This window comes from Mesoplodon bidens, assembly GCF_964165515.1.
Source record: "Mesoplodon bidens genome assembly, chromosome: 1".
NCBI classification, from domain to species: Eukaryota; Metazoa; Chordata; class Mammalia; order Artiodactyla; family Ziphiidae; genus Mesoplodon; species Mesoplodon bidens.
Genome location: NC_138176.1, coordinates 115792413 through 115807205, shown reverse-complemented (window position 1 = coordinate 115807205; position 14793 = coordinate 115792413). Strand labels below are relative to the sequence as shown.

At 37.2% G+C, this 14793-nt stretch overlaps 1 pseudogene across 1 annotated transcript; it reads left to right on the top strand.

Moving 5' to 3' along the window:
* The first annotated feature begins 6985 nt into the window (after window positions 1-6985).
* On the top strand, window positions 6986-7969 carry LOC308627124 (dystrobrevin beta-like; annotated as a pseudogene). Its single transcript has one exon. The product of its transcript is annotated as a dystrobrevin beta-like (transcript).
* The last annotated feature ends 6824 nt before the right edge of the window (window positions 7970-14793 follow it).

Sequence of the window (14793 nt, the reverse complement as noted above, 5' to 3'; positions counted from 1 at the left end):
GTATATTTGTTCCAGTAAAATGGTGAAACAAAATGTGACGTGACTGATAAAGACAATAGAAAAATCAAATAGATTGGGATTATCAAATCTTGGCTATATTTGCTAGCTTCAGAATATAAAATAATTGTGTGGTTTTTTCCTTGACATTTAGCTCAGTAAATGTTTCTGATAATTCAAATGCAAATTTCCAATTTCTGAGATAATTTATTTTCATTATATTGTTAACACTTAAGGTGAGCCACATTATACTTTCCATTTCACAAAAGGTTTCCCTCCCTGGGAGAACTTATTTGCATTATTCAGATCTGAGAGTTATAAATGTCAGTGAAGCTTGACAGTTGTTTAAAACAAAATGCAAAGAGCAGGACACTCATGGGTTTCAGCCCTGTGCATTACGTGAGCTTTCCTCTGTTGTGTAACTATAGCCTGTACAATGTATCTTGGTCCACTACGTACATAGCCATGGTCAAGGAGGACGCACAATATAATAAAGTGTGAAAGGTAATGCAATGGGCTTGCTTAGCAAATATGAATGAGTGTCTCCTCTGAAATAGGCACTTTGCTGAGTGCTGGAAATGTGCCCATGGATGAGACAGATGGAAACTACATTCTAATAGGACAGAGGAGGGAGGGAAAGAAGGAAGGGAGAGAGGGAGGGACGAAGGGAGAAATCACAAACCAACAGCTACAGATTTAGAGAAAAAGGATTAGTAAGTGATATGAACTTTAATAAAGAACTGAAAACTCAAATTTGGAAATGAGCTAGCCATTCCCACTATTTGCATGACAGTTCAAATTTTATACCTTATGTGTTCTTCTTTGTGTATTATTGTATCTATTATATATCTAGCATGCCAAATTAAGCCAGATCTTGTTTGTCAGAGAACTCAAATTTGGAATCTGAGCTGAGACTTGACTTGAAGTGGAGTTTACCCGTAAAAAAAGGGGATTAAGAAATGAATATGATAAACAAGATAAAAGATAAAAAGTATAAGCTACTTTGAGGAACAGTGTTATTTAAAATACTGATTAAAAACTAGGCAAATACATCAAAGGCTAACAACAGATATTTCCTATGCCAAGTTTGGGCTAGTTTTCTTGAGCTTCCACCCGACCACTCCTCATCTAATCTTCTGTAGGGACCACTGGTTGTCTTCCCTCAGCCTTTCCCCCAGACCATCTTGACAGCCCCAGGTTGCTATAGAGGATTTCATAATGTAAAGGAGAAATATAGATAGTCCTAATGTGGAACCCATGAACTAGGTTAGGCCAAATAGAACATTTCACTCCCCTTGACCAAAAATAAAATTAGTTAAGAGTTGGCATTATGACTTAAACTGATCCAAGGACGGAATTTTGAGGCTTTTTTTCTGAAAAACTGGGGACCGACATGCTCACTCTCCTTATGAATGGCATGATATACGGTAATGAAGACAGGAACTGCTAAAACTATTTTATTACACATAGGGAAGGAGGATGACACAAGAACAAGAGAGGAGCTGAATGAATCAGAGGTAAAAGCTGGAACCTGAATCAGATCACACCTGAAATTTGCACTATTTTCACCCTTTTCAGGCTTCTTAGCTGAGCCCGTCATTTCTGTGAATCATTTAATTCAGTTGAGTTCAGTTTTCTAATTAAAATTTCTTCTGTCTATCCATGATGGAATCCTCTTTGTTTAGATTTTTATACATATGGAAACTGTTTGTCCCCTTCATTGACTCTGCTATCCTGGGCAGACAATGGATTTCTTTTCTAGCCTCACACATTCTTTCCATCTCTCTGACCTCCTACCGCAGGGGACTGCTCAGCTATGTGTCTTAATACCCTCCATGAATCAACAGCCCAGACCAATTTTCATGGAATCACTCTGGCATCAGGAACCCATATTCTCTGACACTGGTAGGCTTTGAGGGAAATAGCTATAAATTACTAAAACTTCTCTCCTAGAATACAGCAGGGTTGAAAACTGAATAAAATGTCCTTGGCATATCGGCATATATTCTGAGTTTAATGTGATGTTTCTATAAGCAAGTTATATTTTAGAAATGAATTACTTTCTCTTCAAGTTTGAAGATTTTGGTTATTGAAATTAAATGACTGCCTAAGTCCTGCATGAACACAAATCTAGCTTAAATATTGTGTCTCCAGGTAGATGAAACTTTCTTACAGCATCCAGTTGGAGGAACACTTCTGGATGAATTAAAAACTACATGGATATGATATGAATAATTATTCATGAAACAGACATTTATTAGTGTTCCACTTTGTAGCACACACTACTCTAGGTCCTATGAAGTCCATATTAGGAATTATAAAAACTCATGTCTACTCTCAAGGAACTCATATACAAACAACAAATAATAGTGCAGTGGGATAAAAGCGTCACCATCATAGAGACACCAGTCATACAAATGAGCTAAAGATGGTTCCTATATATTGGCCTTTGTTTATTTCTTTAGATCAGAGATGTATTACCTGAAAGCTCAACAGTGACAAACTCAAATTTTTACACATCCAATTGTTAGCTTGTTAAACATCACTAAATTAAGCAGATTTTTAGCCTTGTAGAGTCTCTCTGCTTCCATATCCCACAAAACTGCACCTAATGCCTGCTAGCCAAAGATAAGAGAAAACCACAAGACAACAAAAAACACAAAGCCACTATTTCCCTTGGGAGCTGTCAGCCAGGAGAGTCTTTGCCAGGCTGCTGAGCACATCCTCTAGATGTAGAAGGCTCTCTCTGAGCCCCTTTCCCTTGAGGTCTTGCCCCCTCCCCTTCTAGATGGTGGCTCCCACCCCTTAAGCCTCCAGACTTCTGATGCTGGAAGGTACCTCCCCTGGATGCATTCCATCAAAATAAAGCTTATGAGTACTACTGCCAGGTCATATCTTTTTTCCTGCTTATCCCTGAAATCCTCAAACACTGCCTAAGCACATAAGCCAGATTCAGTGAGAGAGAAGAACATAGGAAAGTTGAGAGGACAAAGAAGGGGATAAAGGCAATCACAGTCATGGGGACAGAATGTACAAAGTTCTGAAATGTAGTACATTCTGGATATGAACTTTCAGGGATTCAGTGTGGTTGGAGTGTCAAAAGCAGAATGTGAGAAATGAGATTAGACAGGTACACAGCAGATAGAGCATGTCATGCCAAGAGGTTTGTATTTATCCTGGCAGCAATGGATGTCTGTTAAGGAATGTTAAGTGAGGGAGTAAGTGATCAGAATTGTATTTTAGAAAGATCCACCTGGAAGCAGCATGGAGAATGGTTTTGAGGAAAATCAGCACCACAAAAAGTTTGCCCAAATAAGAAACCATTACAGTAACATCAGTGAGAAATTATGAGGCCTTGGACAAAGGTGTGATAGAGGTATGGAAACAATGAATGTTTTGGGGTTTTTGTCTTTTTTTTTAAGAACAAGAATCAAGAGCATTTTTTGATTGACTTGACATAATGGGTGAGCGGTTATGAAGAGAAAAAGATGACTTCCTGGAATCTGGTTTGGATGAATGGCTGCATTGTAGTGTATAAATTAAAGCTGAAATAGAAATCTCAGAAGAAGGAATGGACAGATTTTCTGGTTGGAGGGCCAACATTAATTTCAACTTTGGACATGTTGAATTTGAGGTCTTTGGAGTCATTTAGTCATTACCATTAGAGAACTGAACAGAGCTGGGAGTCCAAAATTCAGAAAAAATCTGTATATGACAGAAATTTGGACCTAGCCTATGAGCAGTGGTTGAAGACACAGAAGTGATGGGATTGTCCAAAAATAGTAATGAAATATAAGAATCCCAGATGGATTCCAAGGTACAGTGATATATTAAATGAATGACTACAGAGAGAATAATATACAGAGGAGAGGTATCCAGGAAAGAGGTGACATGGATGTGAAAAGAGAAGAAATATACAGAAAGAGAGAAATGAAAAGTTTCCACAACCTCCTTATAAGATCAACTATTTAATAATTTTAAATTTAAATAATTTTTTGTTCTTTATTTTGAAATATCAAAATAATTGTGATCTCATTAGTATCTTTGAGCTATGCTCTTCAGATTGTGAAGTGTGGTCCACATGCATCAAAATCACCTAGGAGTGTGGTTTAAAGTTCAACTCTACTCCAGAAATCTGAGTCAGTGATAAGGGATGTGGATCCAGGAATCTGACTTTCCTAGCTTTCCAGGTTTAGTCCTACTGTCTTACAAGGAATTTGGGGTAAGAGCTCCATTGAAGTGAAACTAAAAACTAGGATTTAGGATGTGAGGTTTGATGTTTAAAGATCTTTAATCCTGCTTTCTGCAGTGCTCAGACCAAGATTGTAAAAAATGGTTAACTGTATAAGAAAGATCAACCTAGTCATCAGTTTCTGAATCAGACTGAGAAGTTAATATATTTAGAAAACAAAATAGGTTCCTTTCATGAACCATTATCTATATATTTTTAATGATCAAAGATCCATAAAATGTCAATCTGTGTTGTAATTAATTAACAAAAGGAAATGAGAGTTTCAGCTATTCCAGCCAAGCCAGTAGATTTAAACTGTACACTAATTTTTAAGTGAACAGAAACCTTTAAAATATATGTCAAACTATTTTTTTTAACATGAGGGTTAAAGAATAAATAAGGAGTTGAATGACCTACTCCTGTAATACAAATAATTACATAAGACACTTCATAAGAACAGGACAGATGTCTGGTTTGTCACAGCATGCCCACATTTAGCAGAGTGCCTGGTATATAAGCTACTCAATAAGTGTGATTTTAATAAATGAGTTTGAGATTCAAACAGAACAGTGTTCAGATATATATCTACCACACACCAATCCTTTGACCTTGAAAAATAATTGTAACCTCTCTGTTTTAGCCAGGGGTCTCTAGAGAAACAAAGCTAATAGAATATATTCAGATATATAGAATGAGATTATGAGGAATTGGCTGAGCAATTATGAAGGCTGAGAAGTCCCACAATCTGCCATCTGCAAGCTGGAGGCCCAGGAAAGCTGGCAGTGTGGTTCCAGTCCAAACTGACAGGCCTGAGAACCAGGGGAGCCAATGGTGTAAGTCCCAGTCTGAGTCTGAAGGCCCCAAAATCAGGAGCACTGATTTCCAAGGGCAGAAGACAGCTGTTCCAGCTCAAGCAGAGAGAGCAAATTTGCCCTTCCTCCTTCTTTTTGTTCTATTCAGGCCCTCAATAGATTGGATGATGCCAACCTGCATTGGTGAGGGCCATCTTCTTTACTCTGTTGTCTACCGTTTCAAATATTAATCTTTTCAGGTGACACCCTTACAGACACACCCAGAAATCACGTTTTACCAGCTATTTGGACATCCCTTTGTCCATCAAGCTGATGCATAAAGTTAACTATCACATTCTCTCAATTAATTTTCCTGTAAGCTTGTTCTGGCCTTACATGGTACAGTGTGTGAAAAGTGACTCACAGAGCATAAGCAGTCAAAATATGCAGAGGTAAATTGACTTTGAAGCTATCATAGCTTAAGTCAGGGCCTCTTACTTGCATATGCCCCTTCCAAAGCCTTGTATGGGGCTCTACTAATGGGTTAACGTGATCTGTTTTTTTGTAATGTTTGCAAAAGTAACATTTTTTATATTATTTTTATAAGAAAGGGTCCCCTAAATGAGCTTTAGGCCTCACAAAACTTGGCTTTGTCCATGAATATATGATAAGTAGTATTATTATTTGAAAAAGAAATTTTATACAACCTATAGAAAATTCCTAGCACATTACTGGCACACAGTAAATGTATTATTTTTACGTATGTTATAAATTGCTGATTTATAATATAGACTGTTCCAGCAATGTACATGGTAGTTTATAAATATACAGAAAATATATAAAAATAAAAAGTGGAAGAAGATATAATAGAAGTTTTCTAACAGAAGAGAGGTAAGATGAATCCATACACATTCTAGCAGTCAAAGCAAAATGAAATAAAATTGGGTATTTATTTCACAGTGTGCATGAGCAGATGAAGTGCTAAGTAGAAACTCAACTATTTCCAGTATGAAGTAAAATATTTATTCTAGGAGTTTTTCATTAAAAGAAAAGTGTAATGTACTGAACAATATCTTTAGGGCATCTTTAGAGTAAAATCAGCAAATGATATCATATATATGTTAAAGACCCCATAAGAAAAGCATGATCATAATTTTAGTCTTATTTTTTAGATCGTATAAATTCTTTGTAAAAGGATGTGAAAAAAGGAAAATTTGTGTGTTTATTAAGGTAGGTACGGAGTTGTTGAATAAAGATTCTCATAGAGGAGCTAGGAAACGCCAGTTGATTACAAGAGATTTGCATTGTGAGATGGGTCACAGTCAGATAGTAGTTTTATAGCCAAAAAAGGAAAAATTTATTGTGCAGTGACCCGAGTGGTGGGGAGGTAGTTAAAAACTGATAACAAACATTTGGGCTGGAGAAATTGACTCCAGAAGTCGTTATACAGAATCCTACGGAGGTGGCCCGTGCCGGCCCTGCGCCCGTCGCGCCCCTCACCTCCCTCGCGCCCTCGCGACCTCACGCCCCTCACGCCACCGTGACCTCACGTCCCTCGCGCCGTTGCGACCTCACGCCCCACCCCGCCCCTTACCCTTCATGATGCCGCGCCCCTCGCGCCCGTCACGCCCGTCGCGCCCCTCACGTCCCTCGCGACCTCACGCCCCTCGAGACCTCTCGCCCCTCACGCCACCGTGACCTCACGCCCCTCGCGTCCTTCGCCCCCCTCACGTCCCTCGCGCCCTCGCGACCTCACGCCCCTCACGCCATCATGACCTCACTCCCCTCACGCCCTTCGCTCCCCTCATGCTGTCGCGCTCCCGGCGCCGTATCGCCGGGCGGGAAGCAGCAAGAGCCAGGCGCCGGAGAACGTTCGCCGCTTGTGCAGCTCAGTGAGGGCGAGGCCGGAGGAGGCGAAGGTGGCTGCGTCCCAGAGACCTGGGCGCCACCAGCTCCGGCCCGGAAGATGATTGAGGAAACTGAGAGCAAGCGTAACATGGCAGAGAAGAGGCAGCTGTTCGTAGAAATGCGTGCTCAGAATTTTGATGTCCTATGATTATGAACTGACAGATTGCAAAATACGATTTGTACAAAAAACGATGCAGCCTCCATCTTGCTGGTCTCTGGAACATGCTGGAAGCCTTTCAAGACGACGGCCTTGATACACTGGACTCATCCCCTGAGATCAGTGTGTCCCGCCTCGCGACCGACCCTCATCCATCTACTTCCAGCTGAGCACGTGCCTTCCTTCTCATGAGTCGGTGTGGACCAGCCCCTCAGCTCCTCCGCGACTTTGTGATTGCTGCTGTGACAGTGAGGCCTGAGGCAAGTTGATGGTATTTTCTGTTAAAGCTGTGTTAGCATGTGTGGTGGAAAAATGCTGGACAAGTTGAGATATGTTTTGTCCCAGATGTCAGATTCCAGTGGCTTAATGCTATTTAGCAAGTTTGACCAGTTTCTGAACGAAGTTCTAAAGTTCCCAGCAGCTGTCTTTGAAGGGCCATCTTTTGGTTACACAGAGCACTCAGCCTGCACCTGTTTTCCACAGCCGAAAAAGAGAATGCTGAATATGCCTTTAGACACAGCAATGACTGATCCTCCTCCCTGGGGCCTTGTCTGGCTACCTCTCAAGCATAGGCTTGCCCACACGAAGGAGGTCTGCCATCCCGTGGAGTGCTCCAGTTTCCAGTGTGAGGTGGAGTGCTCCTATTCCTGGTTTGAGCATGGGATGGGCTTCTGGTACCCATGCCGGCAGTTGCCACACCCCCAGCTCTGCCAAAATTGCTTTTTGTGTGGCCATGCCAGTGTCCCTCACGGCAACCAATACCAGGTGAAGGAGCATTCCTCCTTGGTAACTGCTTTGTGTCTCAGTCTGTGTCCCCAACAGTTTGTCTGTTTCATCAGTAACGACACTAGGGGCACTTTCCTCATAGATGCCTACCATAAATAAGGGTGTAGTGTAATGAAATATTAACACTTACATTTATGACGGGGCTTGCAGATGTGTTGTGCTTCATCACTTGATTTGAAAAGCAGAGTTTTTAAAGTATGGGGAAATGGAGTTACAATGACATTTGACAAAGGTCCCTTTTATTCAGTAAATTGGAATGTGACAGTGCTCCCTTTCTGAGTGAAAGGTGTCTTGTTTCAAAATTGTACAAGGGCTACCACCCCCACCCCAAAAGACTAAACTCTCTGAGCTTTAAGGAAGATTTAAAGTTCTTTTTTTCAAGCAAGTTGACTTCGTGCTTATAGGGTTTAAATGTTGCAAAGAAAGCTGCATGAAATGAAGTTAAATTTTTGATTCTCAAGTTGGGGAAATACTGTATACAGTATTGACACAGTATACAATTGCCACGTGGATGTCTTTACTTTCTAAAATAGTCTTTTAAGTAACAACATTTGGGTGGAGCTCAGTGTCTCATTTTTCTGTGGTGTTTATTAATCATGTAATAAGTTCAGCACCAATCATTTTTCCTTCCCTTCTCTCAGTTTATTTACAGTTTTAAAAATGTCATACTTTTATTTCCAAAAGGTTTCTAGAGCCTTGTTTGAAAACCTTTTCCTTTAGTTTTTATTGGTTAGTTTACTAGAAGGTAGAAAAATATACAGAGTCATAAGTATAATTCAGGATCTAAGTTCTCAGGCCTATTCATCCTACTGGATGAAAGCTTTGATAAGTGGGGGTTTTTCCTCTCTCTTTTTTTTCTTTTTCTTAGTTAACCTTCTTAAAAGTCAATCAAGAAGAAAGCAAGGAAGTTCATATCAGGGATTAGTTAAAAACAAAAACCAAACTTTAATCAAGTGTATACTTTACTTCCTACCTTTCTAACAATGTCTTAGGTATAATTTTTTTATCAGATAGCTTTTCAGTTACAGTTAAACCATATAATTTTGTTAAACTGAACATCCTATCCTGGGTATTGTTGTGTTGTAAATTCCAGTATTTTTATTTTTTTAGTTGAGGTGTCATTATTTTACATTTTTTAAACAAGCAAAGGAAAAAAAAATAACAGTAGTTTCTTCTCTTTTTCATTGACTCAGGAGAATTTATAGATTTTCAAATAGTTACTTTTTCTTAAAGTACAAGTATCCCACTGTGTTAATTGACTTGTTAACATTTTCAATTGTTTTTGGTTAGAGTCTTAACTCTTTACACTGAGATCACTCTTTGCCCTATTACCTTTTTTTAAATTTACTTATTTATTTATTTTTAAAAATATTTTTTAACATCTTTATTGGAGTATGATTGCTTTACATTGTTGTGTTACTTGCTGCCTATTACCTTTCATAATGCTTGGATTCTCTGGAATGTATCTACTGAAAATCCTCATCCTAGATATTGGGGCTAGGAGATGAACTTGTTTTTCACCTTAGTTTGAACTTGCTCCTTCAGCTAATTTATAACCCTTATAGAAATGGGAGTTTTATGTTTATTTAAAGATAAATGACTGTTTGAATATTGCTTTCTGATTTACAGAGCAGTTTTTCATGTGAAAAACTCTGTTGAATTTTTCCATTGCTCTGTAACATACATAAATTGAAGTACAGAAATCACAAGTGAATTCTTATATTTCTGTTTAAACTTCACAACACTCTTGTGAAGTAAGTCATTTCTATTCATTGTTATTTTTATTTCAGCTTTATTTTTTTCTAGTTTATTAGTTCATTTTTGTTATAGTGAGTTAAGATTTAGGGAAAAATCAAGTATTATCAGCATGCATAATTTTGAAGCTGGTATCATAAATGTATCAGTTTTGGATTTTGACGAGTATATACATTATGTAGTAGGTGCATGCTGGTAAGGCCTTTTAGCAATATATGTGTGTGTCTGTGTGTGTCTGTGTGTGTGTGAGTATAACTTGTTTTCAAGATTAGGACTATGTGCAATACCCTTGTTCTTTGAGGAAGATATCAGTGAATTTTGAGGCTGATGTGAGTAAAGAAGTTTCCACTTAACAAAAAGATGTGTAATCAGTTAAGTAGTAATTACTTTGAAGATTGTCGACTGTATCTGTACTAATATTTTGAATGAATGTTTCTCTCTGTTCACAACAGATGAATTTAGCGTGCATTTAACCAGCTTCTATATGAATTTACATTGTAGATTTGATATGTCTAGTGTTGGTGTTTGGAAGTTTATTTTGATTTTTCCGAAAGTTTTCGTTTAATATTTTATCTAAGTAACTAGCAATATAATTTCTTATTCTCCTAGTCATCAATCCATTCATTTGCCTTTACTATAGAAAAAAAAAGCCACATGGTACTATTAAAAAAAAAAACAAAACAAAAGAATCCTAGGAACAAGCCCTCATTGTAGTAGTAAAGCATGAAGCATGATGGTGGCTAAGAGGCCCTGATATAGAAGCTCAGCAATTTAAGGAATAAAAGGGCATTCCACAAACAAATAATAGGGTAACTTTATTCTTTTCAATGACATCTGTTTTGTCCTAGAAAAGCTCAATTAAAAATTAACATTTTATGGTCTGGAAGTCCAGTGGTTAGGACTTGGCGCTTTCACTGCTGAGACCCAGGTTCAGTCCCTGGTTGGGGAACTAAGATCCCGCAAGCTGCGGGGCATGGCCAAAAAAAAAAAAAAATTAAAATTTTCTATGCACAGTATCTAAAATGTGAATCCTCTAGATCAGGAATAGATAAACTTTTTCTGTAAAGAGTCAGAGAGTAAAGATTTGGGGCTTTGCAGGCCATACTGTCTCTGTCACAGCTACTCCATAATAGCAGAAAAGCAGCCATAAAAAATTGGTAAATGAACGGAGATGGCTATGAGCCAACAAAAATTTATTTACAGACCCTGAAATTTAAATATCCTATAGCATCACAAAAAATTATTCCTATTTTGATTTTTTTTCAATAATTTAAAATTGTAAAACCATTCTTAAATAGTGGGCTGTACAAAAAGAGGTGGCAGGCTGGATTTTACCATTAGGATATAGTTTGCCAACCCTTGGCCTACATGTTTTTCAGTAGGGTTCCTCCCCTGCCACCAACAGTAGAATAACTTTGACTATACCTAATTATAATGAACCTCATAGATGGCTAGGAATAGAGTTCTCCTAACTTAAGTCCAAAATGACATTTTATCATTCTAAACAAAGTATCCCAAAATAATAAAGAATTTGTTATATCTTGAGAAAACATTTTTTAATAACATGTTTTAATAACATGAAGTAAACTTGTCATATTCTCTGTTGGAATTTTTGGAAATAAGCACCAAGGTATCTTATATGTAGGTAAGTCTTTGCCTTCTTTAAAATTATTTTGAAAAAATCTTAATTCTCCCTCATTTTAATCTGCATGTCTGATTTAAATGCTTAATGATTCTGTGAATATTGATTGAGAATAATTTAACTTTTTAAAATTTCTTAGTTTTATACATAGCAGTTTCTCATTAATATGTAAACATTTATAAAAGTTTGAAAGTAAAAATCATATGGCCTGAGCTTTGCTATTCACCTTTCAGTATGTAAAAGAACATTCAATATCTTATTTTTAAGCTCTTCAACTTATATGCAAATAGCTATTTACCAAGTTATTTTAAATAATGTAACAAAATGCCTAAACCCTCCAATCAAAACACAATGCCAGGATCTTGACCTACATCTAAATATTTAGTCTTCTTATGTGATGTACCAACATTCTGAATTTTATGTTTATCATTTCATTATTTCCCAAGTATATAATTTGCACACATCTACATATATATATATAGGCAAAAATATATTTTTTTATGTTTTAACTTTGTAAAAGAGGTATCACTCTTTATTCAGTCCTTTTGGACTCTACCCACTGACTATAGTGGCACTAAGATTTACTATATATATTTCACTGTAGCTTATTCATATTGACTACTTGTAAAATATTCCAATGTGGGAATATAGCACAGTTTATTCTTTCATTTACCCATTTAGAAGAAATGAGTTGTTTTTGCTATTATGAGAACAGCATTTCTATGAATATTCTTACATATGTCTCTTATTAATATTCAAGAGTTTCTCTTAGATATGTATCTAGATGTTGAATAGCTAGACCATAGCATATATTAGTGTTCGACTTCAGGAGGAAATGTCAGAATGGTTTCATAGTGGCTGCATAGTGGTTTCAAACTTCTATTTACTACTAGCAATGTATAGCAGATTCTGTTGACCCACATCTCTCCTACACTTTGAACAGAATTTCTCATTTTGCCAGTAGAATGCTTATAAAATGCTACTTAACTGTGGTCTTTATTTGCATTTTCCTGAAGACCAGTAATCTTGAACTTCTCTGTTTATTCCTTTGGCAGTTTTTCTTTTGGGATATTTGTGCTTATATATTCTTCTTGATATTGATCTAGTTGTGTGTATGGTGAATGTCTTTTTCCAGTTTGTAACTTAGCTTTGAAATGTCTTTAATTTAAAAATTAATCTTTGATGAATAAAAGTGATTAACCTTAGTATTTTAAGTTTAGTAATCTTCTCTTTTATAGAAAATTGTTTTCATGCATTATTTAAGACACCACATGTATGCTGAACTCTAAAAATATTCACTTATAATTTTTTTCAGTGTTCAAATGTTATCTTTTTTTAGATTTAGTCCTAAATCCATATGGAAGTGATAGTTGTTTTTGTTTGTTTGTTTTTTGTTTTTTGCGGTATGTGGGCCTCTCTCTGTTGTGGCCTCTCCCGTTGTGGAGCACAGGCTCCGGACGCACAGGCCCAGCGGCCACGGCTCATGGGCCCAGCCGCTCTGCGGCATGTGGGGTCTTCCCAGACCGGGGCACGAACCCGTTTCCCCTGCATCAGCAGGCGGACTCTCAACCACTGAGCCACCAGGGAAGCCCCCAGAAGTGATAGTTTTAAATGGTGTGAGGTAGGAATCCAACATTAACATTTTTCCATATAAATTATTTTTTCCAACTCAATTTATTGAACCATCTCTTCATTCCTACTCATTTCTCATACCACCTCTGGCCTATGTCTAACATCTATCTATACCTACATGGGTCAGTCAATTTCTGATTGATCAACTGGTTAATTTGCTTCTTGTACACAAAAACCACACTGTCATATTTGCCATTTCATAAAGAATCATAGTAATTGTTCTGCTTTTACACACACATGCTCTCATGCACAGGAGCACACACACACACACACTTCTTGGACATTTTAGAATTGTCTCTTAAGTTCTCTGACATATCCTGTTGGAAATTGCATTGAATCTAAAGATTAAAGAGAAATGATATCTTTATAATATACTTTTTATATATGAACACAGTTTACCTGTTCATCTATTTAGTCTTCTTCAGTATTTCTCAATAAAGTTTTTATAATTTCCCCAGGAAAGTTCTTAAACATATTTTTGTTAGATTTATTCCTGATTATTTCATATTATCTCTTAGTCTCATAAATGGCATACTTCCTTTATTACATTTTCTAGTTATTTACTGCTGATATACAGAAATGCATTACTGTTTCTACATTAATTTTATACCCAGCTTATAATGCATACTCTCTTATTGTCTTAAATAACTTATCCATGTATTCTTTGGGGTTTTCAATGTAAACTTAAATATAGACACAGTTCATTAATTTTGGCTCTCTTCATTACTTTATAAAGTATCTAGAGCTTTAACTTTCTAGGTTCATGCCATTTTATAGCCCTCCCCAATTTTGATACATACAGTTTTCATAGCCTTTCAATTCCAAATATTGTTTTTTTTTTTTTTTTTTGGCGGTATGCAGGCCTCTCACTGTTGTGGCCTCTCCCGTTGCGGAACACAGGCTCCGGACGCGCAGGCTCAGCGGCCATGGCTCACAGGCCCAGCCACTCCGTGGCATGTGGGATCCTCCCAGACCGGGGCACGAACCCGTGTCCCCTGCATCGGCAGGCGGACTCAACTTCTGTGCCACCAGGGAAGCCCCCAAATATTGTTTAAATTTTCATTATGATTTCTTCTTAAACCCATGCATTAGTTGGGAGGCTTTCTGTGTTTCCAAACATTCAGGGATTTCTTTTTTTTAAGTTTACTCTTTATTATTTAACTCTAAAGTAATTATTTTGTTACAAAGAGCTTGGTCTGTATTACATCTATTTTTTAAAATATTGAAAGTTTTTTTTATTTCCTAATACCTAGTCAGTTTTTTAAATGCTTCATATTTGCTTAAAAGAAAATGTGTATTATTTCACTGTTAAATACATAAATCTCTTGTATGTTATTTTAATTCTATTTTAAACACATGGTCCATCTGTTCTAATATTTCTGCTTCTGTTCAAATCTGTTACCTTGCAGGCTTTTTTTTTTTTTTTTTTAAATGATTGTGCCCCTCCAGTGTCTTCGTGAGTTCATTTTACCCTAGGAGGAGAAGTGTATCTGTGGGACAGAGAGTAATTTACTCTGCCTTTTTATAACTTGAATCTCTGCAGCAAAGGGACCAGCAATTTTAAATGACCTTAAACATATGAAAAGAGATAAGGGAATTTGAAACAAGAACATAGAACAGCCTATCTACTGTCTTAAGCATTTTGCATGGGGTGAAGTTGGACACATGCTCAGTGGACAGAGAACAGATAAGCCCAGGGGTGGCCCTGTACCTATGTACAGCCCTATGAACAGATAAGTCCTATCTATCAGAGAACTATAGTCAATTACTCACCTTCCTAAAAACAACTCTTAGGTCTGAATTTCACCCTTCTCCTAGAACACCATGATAAAATTCAGATTTTTACTTCAGGAGGACTGGGTGGGACCTGAGATTCTGCATTTCTCACAATTTC